Here is a 12,242-nt window from a genome sequence, read left to right on the forward strand (position 1 = left end):
ATGGTAAATCATCACATGTCACATTCTTCTACATTCTCCTTGGTAAAATTCTTAATGGTTCCATTAAGAGGTAGCCTCTTAATGACCATTCAGAGGCTACCAAACAGCCCCTAAATGTAGGTTAACTTTAGCAACTAATTTTTCTATTAATCTCTATATGTTTTGCAAAAGGGCATCCACTTCATAATCCGCTTAGGGTCTACAAAAACGTTGGAACGGCCCGGTTCAGTATTCATCTCCCATCCTGTAGATCTGCAAGGTTAAGTGAATGTGAGTGGAAACGGAATTAGGCTCTGATACCAGATGATATGAGCACCACCTGGTAATCGAGTCGGTCAAATAGGGTTTGGGCTGCGATACAAAGAGTTGCATACTCTGATGTGGTTCCAACCAATAATCAATTGGCCTAAGAAAATAGAAAGAAACTTAATAAAATTTTAGAGAGATACTTGAGAATAATTTTCTGTATATCTTTCTACATAAACATTCTTACTTATATAAAGGCTTACAAACTGAATAAATATAGATAATGGACTTAATGGGTTAAACCCCACTAACCCTTACACTTGCAAAAAGAAAACAAACAAAATAAGAATTATAATAGGAATCTTGGGTTGCATGAACATGGGTAGTGGGCACGTATCATACTCACCTTCCAATTATAATTATCGGGCGATGGTTTCTCTTTTCCAGTTACAGCCACACCACTGGCAAATATTATTGGATCCTTCGTTCGCCTCTTGAGTTGCCGATCAAGATAGCTACGACACAAAATTCAAGACTCCACTTTGAGACTCAATCACTTTTATAAAGGATTGTGTTAAATACACCAAAAAGTCAACTTTTTTTTTTTACTTTTTTACCACAAGTCAACTTTGCATCTTTCCATAAACTAATAATTTCTCATTTAATCATGGTATTGAGTCTATAACATAACTTACTTTTTTTATATAAACATTGAAATTAACTTTCATTTTAATAAAACATACTAAAAAAATCTGTTTCTGAATTTTTTTATATAATAATGTGATTGTAATAATCTTAATAAAGCGTTAAATTTTTATTGTTTTTTAGTTATACATCTTATATATAAATAACAAAATACAGCATACTTCAAAAAAGCCTAACTTCATGAGCTAGAGATTTTCTACTCGTTGAGAATGAAGCTCAATATTTATATCTGATTCTATTGGTTTAAAAAACAATATATTAATAAAACATGTATTTTACATTTTTATCGTTCAGTTTTTTTATAATCCATTTATTAAATATTGTATCATTTTTTATTACCCATTTATTAAATATTGTATCACTAAAAGTTTGCAACTTCATAATTCGGCCAGTCCGATTTTTTATGCCTACAATCACGCCTTATTGGAATTTTTGCAACATTAACATGTCTGATGCTGGATGGTAGACCATGTATAGGTAAATGTCTAGAATTATGTACCCAACTTTATCTTCGTGAAACAGTGAAAGTGGTTTTGTCGATCTAGGTGATTAATTGTTTAATGTTTGCACGTTTACTTTTTTATTAGAGACTCGTGATTCATTTATTTATGATAAACTTTTTAATTTTCGTGTTTATAATAAAGTGTCTTTATTATTTATTTATTAATATTGATATTAATACTAATAATATTATAACAAAATATAAAAAGTAACAAAAGTATTATAAAATAAAATAAGATAAAAAACATAATTATTACTTTTGACTTTATAATAAAACATAATTATTATTTTTAACTTTATAATAATATAATAAAGTAGTTAATCATTACTAAATTATTACTAAATTTGACTTTTGGGTACATTAATCTTTATCTTGGGTATATTTATCACGGGAAAAGATCAAATAGGAAGTTAATTTTCGCTAGGAAGGATAGGAAGCCATAGGATTATGACATGTGGCAAATTTTAAAATAAAGAGAAAGGGTATTTTAGTCAATCCAACTCCTTCTTCTCCCTTTTTCAAAACCCAGTAAATTCAAAAACCCACCATTTTCAAAACCCACCATCTTCAACTATTTCTTCACTTTCTATCTCAATAATCACGACATTATAGTGCGATTTTCATCACAAATCAATGATTCAGAACCCGATCAACGTGTTCTTCAGCTTTTTTTGAAGAAAACCCAGTTTAATTTCATAAAAAAATCTCGTTTTTTCCGGTGATTTTGGAGATAATCACTCGATTCGAGCGTTGATAAGTGTTTCTATCATTCAAATTTCGTCAATTGATGAAGAAATCGGCTTCGATCCATGTAAGAAATTCTTTAATTTCATTTTCATGATCTGGGTTTTTGATTTAGTCATTGCGTTTTACGATCTTTGCGGGGGTCCGGGGGCGGCAGCCCCCGGTAGTGGGGTCCCAGGGGCGGCAGCCCCTGGTAGTGGGGTCCCAGGGGCGGCAGCCCCTGGCGGGGTCCAAGGGGCAGAGCCCCTGGCTGGGGTTTTTTTTTTCGATTAAATTGCTGTACTAAAAACGCATCAGAAAAATTAATTTTCCAGAAATTGGCTCATTTCGAAGACAGTAAATCGTAGACAATTCAGACAGTTCACAGTGACAGACAGTTTTATGTGTCCATTGCGTTTTAGAAATAAGAGAGTTTTATGTGGTTTCTGGCTATTGCGTTTTAGAAAAAAACACATTTTTAAGTGTTTTTAGTCATTGCGTTTTAGGTAAAACACATTTTTTAGGTGTTTTCAGTCCATTGCGTTTTAGAATGAGTCATTTTTAAGTGTTTTCTGGCCATTGCTTTTTACATATAAGACATTTCTTTGTGTTTTTGGTGCATTGCGTTTTAGGTAAAACACTTTTTTATGTGTTTTCATTCCATTGCGTTTTAGAAAACAAACATTTTAAGTGTATTCTGGCCATTGCGTTTTACGAATAAGTCATTTCTTTGTGTTTTTGGTGCATTGCGTTTTAGGTAAAACACATTTTTATGTGTTTTCTGGCAATTGCGTTTTACAAATAAGACATTTCTGTGTGTTTCTGGCCATTGCGTTTTACAAATAAGTCATTTCTTTGTGTTTTTGGTGCATTGTGTTTTAGAAAAATGTCATTTTTTAGGTTTTTTTTTTCATTGCGTTTTACGTAACTGGTGATTTTTCTATTGCGTTTTACGCAACTGGGTTTAATTTTTTTTTTTTTAAATATAGCAATAGTATACTCGTTTTAAAGATAAAAAAACGCTCGTTTTTTTGGTGCAATTTTTATAAAAAAATAATGTTGTATGAAAGAGTTATTAACGTTTAAAAAATGGGGGGGAATTGGAGGAGAGAGAAACTATTAGCTTGGATTGACTAGAATGCCCTTGAACAAACTCACGCGCATCTTTTCTTCTTTTCAATTTCCCTGATTTAATCTTAGCCCTTGATTAACTTAATGGATGGTCAAGATCACTTCCTATCCTTCCTAGCCAAATAAACTTCCTATTGCGTCTCCACCCTATTTATCACACCCCTTTATAAATTCACTCCCCCTTTTTTCATTCCAACTTGTGAAAACCTATCTTTACTCACCAACTATTTTAGTTACCCTTTCATTTTATACATGAGACATGTAGTGCAGTTTAAGACATTTTCAAGCATGAGCTTAGTTTAAAATTAATAAAGACTTCACTTTATATACAATACATGATACATGTAGTGCAGTTTAAGACATTTTTCAAGCATGAGACTTAGTTTAAAATTAATAAAGACTTTACTTTTTGTTATATCATGAGACAATTTGTTTATCTTTGTACTTGAATATTTAATATAGTATTATTGAATAACTATCACGCTTAAATAGTACCATGTGTTATGAACAATCTACACGTTGCGACACATTCTGTCGTCGGTTGAAGTGTTACATCCCAACACTATGGCAATTTCTTAATTTAATCCGTCTTTACGATCATTAACAATTATGTTGCAATGATCCTTTAGTTAAACGGCTTGTATCGATAATAGACACTGAGCCGTTCTGACGTCCATTCCATCTAAAGACTAACCATGCACAATTGTTGATAAGAACCAGTTTGCTACTCTAAGTTCACGTCGTTCGGATCTTAGTTTGCGGGTTGCATAATAGAAATATCGATTATAATCAATACTTAAGCACTCACGCCATTCGGAATGTTTAACCAGATTGTGCGAATATAACGAATTTAAATTTACAGACAAACTCAAACCGTTATTTCTTCCTTTAATAAAAAATTAAAACTAATTAGAGTTTTAAATTTTGAAGAACTTTATTAGAATAAATATCAAACTACTCAGGTTTGTTAATAATCTAATATTTTTCCGGGTTGAATGTATAAAAAAGATGAGACACACAATGATTTCTTATTTATTCTCCACCGAGCCTTCATCCTCTCAACAGAAGTACAGAACCCCATCTGAGTACTTCTAGCTTGATCCATTTTATTTCTTGTAGCCCATACTTTAATTTCACAACTAAGCCCAATTATAGTGAAGCCTACTTTCAATATTGATCCATGGCCCATCATAACTTGTTGATTTTGTAGTTCACAAAAATCCCCAAAACGACGAGAAACAATTCTTTTTCTCATAATGAGTCACTTCTGAGTTCTGAGCAGAGATGATGACCCATAAATATAATGAAAAACAAACAAAAGTATATATTATTCCACTAAAACATGTATTTAGAAAAAAAGTAAATTGCCAAAATTATCCTTGAGGTTTGGGCATATTTTTCATTTTCATCCAAAAAAACTTTTTTTTTACAATATAGTCCTTCACTTTTGGGTTTTTTTTGCCATTTTCATCCAAACATCTAATTTACTTTATTTTTTCTATCAAACATTTGGATGAAAATGACAAAAAATCCCAAATCTCAGGGACGATTTTAGCAAAAAAAGTCAGACGTTTGGATGAAAATGGCAGAAAGTCCCAAAAGTGAAGGACTATATGGTACAAAAAAGTTGTTTTGGATGAAAATGACAAACATACTCAAACCTTAGGGACGATTTTGGCAATTTACTCTAAAGAATATGATATAAATGGAATAAATGCATAAAATGCAAAAACCTAATAAAACATGCGTAAAAATGTTCCTAACAATTAACACATCCAATGTCCCAATCACCAAAAGCGTCAAGTCGAGTGAGTATACTCACATTCTGATTCATACTTGTTAGGTTTCATCAAATGATTTATATATTAAAACACATGTTTAAGTTTCGGCTTTACAAATCACCAATTTCAAATGTTTAATATCACAATCCAATGTGGGTTTTCTACATGAAACCACATAGTGCTAAGTGAATGGATTGAAGGTTGAATGTCAAACAGTATTAACTAATCTCAAAATATAACAACTAAACGCTTGGGCAAGAAATCCTATATGATATTGTCCTTAAAACAAACCCCCCTCCCCCCCCCCCGAAAATATATATATATATATATATATATATATATATATATATATATAGGATAATGCTCTAGAGAAAACCCCTTATTTTGAGAAAACTTTGAAAACCCATTACAAGGCCTACAATTGGCCACGTGTCCCAGCCATCTCCATCTTTCTTTTTGCTTTTGAGGGCACTTTGGTAAATTCAACATTATACTACCTAACTCTAAAAGATAACTTGACTTTTGTCTACTATGATTTGACAACATTTATTACCCATTTATCTTCCCAATGTATCTTTCTAACTCCATATCTATCATTTTCATTTCTAAGAAAGACCTTCATTAATGTCCTGCACATCTTCATTTACAATTTACTTCTTCATTTATTCCTTTCTCCATTAATGTCCATTGAGACAAATCCATCATATAACCCGTTAATGTCGCCGGGTAGATCTTATACTCATTACTTTCTATTGAAGCCACCAAATCTGAGGATCGAAGCAATTATCGAAGCTCTTCAAGAAAAGAAAGTAAGGTGTTGCTCTCATCACATCTTTAATTCTGTTTTTAGCGAGAGAAAACTGATGTTTTGGAGAGAGAAACAACAATATTCATCTTGTTCATCTGGACACCAAGAACATACGCACAAATGTGTGTGAGAGAAACACGTTTTTTTTGCTATTTATGTAATTTGTTTAAATTTATACTTTTTATGATATTTGATAGATTTAAAATCAGAGCTTCTTTTGTTTATTTAAAAATTTTAAATCAAGACCAAGAAGAAATTTTTGTGTGCCCAATTTCTTTCTTCAAAAATCAGGTCTTCTTAGTTGTTTCAGATCTATATGTGTTTCAAACATATGGGTTTGAAGCAGATTTGATGTTAGATTCATTACTTTTGAGTTTTTTTCTGAGTTCTTTGATTTTCGGTGATGTTATTTTCAATAAAATGTTTGTCTTTTTTTTTTCATCCTTACCAGGTGGTGATTCTACTAGATGACATATCCTGTTACTACAACCCGTAGCTACCTTACCAGGTGGTGATTCTACTAGATTTTCTGGCTATGAATGTGTTAATAGTTATGTGTGGTTAACGACTTAACGGTTATCTTATCTTTTTGTTATTAGGATGGTGATGGATACAAGGGACACAAGATCCAATTCTCGGGTCCGTTGGTTTCGTCAAACGTGGATCAGATGCTTAAGGATCATGACCATGTTTATGTTACAGCACAACACAATTAACACGTGTTATAGTTTGAACTTCAGGACATGCATGTGTTACATGTGACATGAAACCCATGTACAACGTAACACGTATTAGTGCTATGTATTTTTGTTTACTAGTAATATGTAATGTGAGACTCTTCTTGTTTTCTCTAGTACACGATGTTAAAACGGTCTAGACTTAACACATTTTCTGTTGGAGGCGCCCGTATTTGTACCTTTACTGTTACAGTTACTATTGAAGTTTATGCATCCATTCTAGAAGTCTTAACACATGTTATAATAGAGGCTTAACACACGTTATATTAGGTTTACTCTGTTGTTATTAAGTTACTATTGGAGTTTATTCATCCACTGTGGAAGTCTTTACACACGTTATAATAGATGCTTAACACACGTTATACATTTCAGTCGCTTAACACATGTTACAGTATGTATATACACATCATGGTGTTTTGGAAACCAATAGCTTATACATGACACCATGTTAGGTTAAACCAAGATTATAACAGAGGGTTAACACATTTTATCCCAGGTATACGGTGTTACGATATTAACTTGTATGTTCCATATTAACTTGTACACGTTTTTACTATCAGTATATGCACATCATAGTGTTTTGCAAACCACTTTCATATACATGAATACAAGTCGGGTTACAACAAGATTATAATGGTGGAGGCGCCAGTATGTTGTTAAGTTACTATTGTAGTTTATTCATCCATTATGGAAGTCTTAACACACGTTATAATAGATGCTTAACACACGTTATACATTTTCAGTCACTTTAACACATGTTACAGTATGTATATACACATCATGGTGTTTTGGAAACCACTAGCTTATACTCATGTATTCAGGTATAACAGAGGCTTAACACATTTTATTCAGGTATACGGTGTTACGATATTAACTTGTATGTTCCATGTTAACTTGTTCACGTGTTACGGTCAGTATATGCACATCATGGTGTTTTGCAAACCACTTTCATATACATGAATACAAGTCGGGTTATAATGGATGCTTACATGTTATCATATGTATACAAGTGGGGTTACAACAAGATTACGATATTAACTAAGCTCCCCATTAAACTCATCGCCCCCGTCGACTGTTTTCACCCTTGTCACATGTTAAGCAATTACATGTTCCGAACAGACAAATTGTAACACATGTTAGATCAGTATATACACATCATGGTGTTTTGTAAACCACTAGCTTATACATGAATACAATATTATATATTCCAAAATTACCGGTACATGTGTTACCATAAATGGCTCGTTTCATATTACACGTTACATCAGGGTGTTCTGTTACAGCATGAACCACCAACACATGCTATAAATGAACGAAGACATCTTTCCCAAAGGATGTGACTTATTCAATGTCCCCGCATTAACGTCGCCTACATCCATCCAGCTTGTCAATTCAATATCTTTTATGGATCTGTTTCTGTAAATCAACACACATTATATATCATTCTAACAGGTGCTTAACACATGTTATGGGTCTGTCTCTGTAAACCAACAAAAAAAAACAATTATTGTTAAGATCAAAAGCCCCAAACCAACAAAAAAACCCGTTCAAAATCTCATCCTAAAGTTTTGGATTTATTTAAATCCATCAAGCTTGTCAATTGAATATCTTTATGGGTTTGTTTCTATAAATTAACACACGTTATATAAGATTCTAACATGGGGCTTAACACATGTTATGGGCCTGTGTCTGCGAATCAAGCAACCAAAAAAAAAAACACTTACTGTTCAGATCATAAACCCAAACAAGCAACCCAAACCAACATAAGAACAGCTACTGTTAAGATCAAAAGCCCCTAACAAGCAACCAAACCAACAAAAAAAACTCGTTCAAAATTTCATCCTAAAGTTTTTGATTTATTTAAAATACATGAACATTAACCATGGATACCCCATTAACCATTACTAAAACACTTTCAGCACATAAAAACATATTAACAACCATTTCAACAAAAAATCAAGTGTGAAATGATATTTCAAGAACACTTACCGGATCTATACCCGTCCGATGAACACGAAGAAGGGTCTTCAAACCTTCTTCTCTCACACACACTTGAACATTCAAATCTCTCTCTCTCTAAAAAATAAAGATTATAGATGAACATGATGAAGATTGTTGTTTCTCTCTCTAAAACATCAACTTTCTCTCTCTAAAAACATTTATCTTGTCATCGTTCTCTCTCTAAAGGTTATTGTTTCTCTAATCAACAACACCTGAACACGAAGAAGGGTCTTCAAACCGTCCGGATAAGCTTTTATGGTTGTGGCTATGGTTGTCTTCAAGATCAGGGAAGAAGAAATGGGAAAGAGAAAGAGGAAAGAGAAAGAGGTAAGAGAAAGAGGTAAGAGAAAGAGAAGCTTTTATGGTGATTTGATGTTTATGTTACCTACCGAAAATGCCCTTGGATGGTACAAGTTGGCAGTCTTTTGTATTTCCTTTTATTTTTATTAACACCAAAATAATCATGGCCTTTGATCAACTTAGATGTAAGCTAATCAATGGTTCAGAATGGGTTTCCATAGTTTTCTTAAAAAGAAGGGTGTAGGTCCAGGTTTCGGGATCCAAAACCGTGATTTTCATGTTCATGTTCAAAGATGGAAGAGATAAGAGAGATGATAACAAACAAACTTTGTATTAATCCGGTAGTAAACATTACAAGTCGGCCCGGTTACATGACAACCGAACTAATACCAAAGAAGTATACATCCGGGGAGAAACCAAGTGGTGATTTCTCCCGGTGAGGTCTCAGACCTCCATTCTCTCTCTAGCACACACTTGTGCTCTCACTCTTGTGTTGCAAATGACAAAGTGTTGGTATTTATACCAAAACAAGCACTGCAGGTCGAAGGATCAGACTGACTGGTCGAAACATCATCCTTCGATCAGACAGTCTTCGAAAGATACTCACATACCTCGAATGATATCCTTCGATATCCTTCGAGGTCCATCCTTCGATGGGTATCTTTCGAGCTCATCGAAGGATATTCATAATCCTTCGATGCCTTATCCTTCGACACCAATAACAACACAGCAACTTTGTCTAGCAACACACACACACAGTCAAACCAACAACCCTCTCGTTTGACCACTTCAAACGAGCGGGTCTATACACGTTCGCTTGACCGTTTCACTAACTATTACAAATTCAGCATAAAATAAAACTATTCTATTCGACAAGCATCGGACACAAAATCTGCATCAACAAATTCCCCCTTGTCCGTTGCTGTCGAATGCTGAAAATGCAATTGCAATCAATCTTCAGCCAAGTATTCATCTTCTCTGTGTAGACAAATTCCCCCTTGACCGATGATCCAGGTAAGTAGCATCCTGATGCTTATTGTATAAGATTTCCCCCTCAAAGTACGCGTATCCGTGTTGAGTGTTGTGCAATTTCCTCAAAAGGATCAATTGACCGATCTTCCGCTGATCTTCCAAAACTCCAACCGGCATATGATAAAGGTTCCATTCTTAAACAACTGCATCAAGTCTTGATCTTCAAGTGTCTGTGCAAAACATTCCACGCTGAACCGTTTGAATCACCAGAAGATCATAAACTCTACCACCTGAGATTGCGTTTAGAATTTTACCGAAGAAATTCAACAAATGAAAAAATTTTTATCCCCCCATTTCTTTGGCAAAATCTCTAAACCTTAACAGATTCTTTCCACTTCAAAGAAACTGTCGTCAAATATTCACCAATTCCCTCCACCAAGCGGAACTGTTGTGTTTGGCCCATAATAGTCACGTTACCATGTTTGTCATTGCATCGGTAACCGTGACTACCCCACATTTTCAAACATCAAGTCTTCATCATCTCTTGTGTTCATCATGCTGCATCACCCCGCGTGTTCCCAAATCCCGTACGAATTTTGATGTTGAAACTTTGAAGCCCGGTATGAATAATCCTTGCGAACACCCGACCCGACTCCAAGTGAATTAAATGATTAACCCCAACACACTGTCTGAGTTCATAAAATTCCACAACATCTGGATCCTTCGAAACACCTGCATCAAACGAAAGATAAACACCAAGATAGCTTCGAAAGATGATCTTTCGAAGTCTTTCGAGCACATGTCACATATCTTTCGAGCATCTTTCGAGCACATGTCACAGATCTTTCGAACACCTTTCGAAGTTGGACATGGCTGATCCTTCGTACACCTCAGACTTGATCCTTCGAAGTCTTTTTGATCCTTCGAAGAACTGATGATCTTTCGAGCACTCCTGTTCATCTTTCGAATCTCCTTGTTCGAAGGATGATCTTTCGAGATCGAAAGATATCTTTCGATGGTTCTGACACAAGGACAGAAAGTACGACAGGTTGGTGAAAAGTTGATGTGGTAGGTGACCAACTTTCGCACATTTCGAAGCATGAAAATTTGAATTTTGAATTTTGTTTCATCCTTCGAAAAACTGTTCAATCTTTCGAGGACAAACAGCATCTTTCGAAATTTTAAGCTGTCAAGAACATCAAGAACACGGAGGACTGTTCATCTGCAGATCTGACCGAAAACACTTGTACACGTTGTTTTGATGAAGAAAACTTGAGTATTTTAGAGAAAAACATAAAACCCAACACCCGGTTTAGCACAGATCTGGATATCCGGGTCCAGATCTGGGTTTTTCTCATTTTCACCTTTTTACATCTTGAACAAAAACCCACAAAAATCACAGATCTAGAGCACATGTGACTTAGTAAACGGTTAGTTTTACTAAATCGGGCACCATGGCTCTGATACCAATTGTAGGTCCAGGTTTCGGGATCCAAAACCGTGATTTTCATGTTCATGTTCAAAGATGGAAGAGATAAGAGAGATGATAACAAACAAACTTTGTATTAATCCGGTAGTAAACATTACAAGTCGGCCCGGTTACATGACAACCGAACTAATACCAAAGAAGTATACATCCGGGGAGAAACCAAGTGGTGATTTCTCCCGGTGAGGTCTCAGACCTCCATTCTCTCTCTAGCACACACTTGTGCTCTCACTCTTGTGTTGCAAATGACAAAGTGTTGGTATTTATACCAAAACAAGCACTGCAGGTCGAAGGATCAGACTGACTGGTCGAAACATCATCCTTCGATCAGACAGTCTTCGAAAGATACTCACATACCTCGAATGATATCCTTCGATATCCTTCGAGGTCCATCCTTCGATGGGTATCTTTCGAGCTCATCGAAGGATATTCATAATCCTTCGATGCCTTATCCTTCGACACCAATAACAACACAGCAACTTTGTCTAGCAACACACACACACAGTCAAACCAACAACCCTCTCGTTTGACCACTTCAAACGAGCGGGTCTATACACGTTCGCTTGACCGTTTCACTAACTATTACAAATTCAGCATAAAATAAAACTATTCTATTCGACAAGCATCGGACACAAAATCTGCATCAACAAAGGGGTTTCTTATCTAACCAAGCCCTATATATATATATCTATACTATATATAATATACATACCCAAAGGACTTCTTAAGGTCATTGAAATTTCTTTAAAACACCTTTAAAGCATGATGTACAAGTCTTTTAAGCACCAAAAATCTTCACTTTCCACTTATACCCTTTACCCTAAACTAAACTAAACGCGACAGACAAACT

The 12,242-nt window shown here is 34.7% G+C and overlaps 1 long non-coding RNA gene across 1 annotated transcript; it reads left to right on the top strand.

The window, feature by feature from the left end:
• Positions 1 to 5,475: 5,475 nt before the first annotated feature.
• On the top strand, positions 5,476 to 6,811 carry LOC110871027. Its single transcript, XR_002553434.2, has 3 exons — positions 5,476 to 5,897; positions 6,348 to 6,404; positions 6,496 to 6,811. It is a non-coding gene; the product is annotated as an uncharacterized LOC110871027 (long non-coding RNA).
• Positions 6,812 to 12,242: the final 5,431 nt, after the last annotated feature.

Source organism: Helianthus annuus, chromosome 8, assembly GCF_002127325.2.
Source record: "Helianthus annuus cultivar XRQ/B chromosome 8, HanXRQr2.0-SUNRISE, whole genome shotgun sequence".
Taxonomy (NCBI): domain Eukaryota; kingdom Viridiplantae; phylum Streptophyta; class Magnoliopsida; order Asterales; family Asteraceae; genus Helianthus; species Helianthus annuus.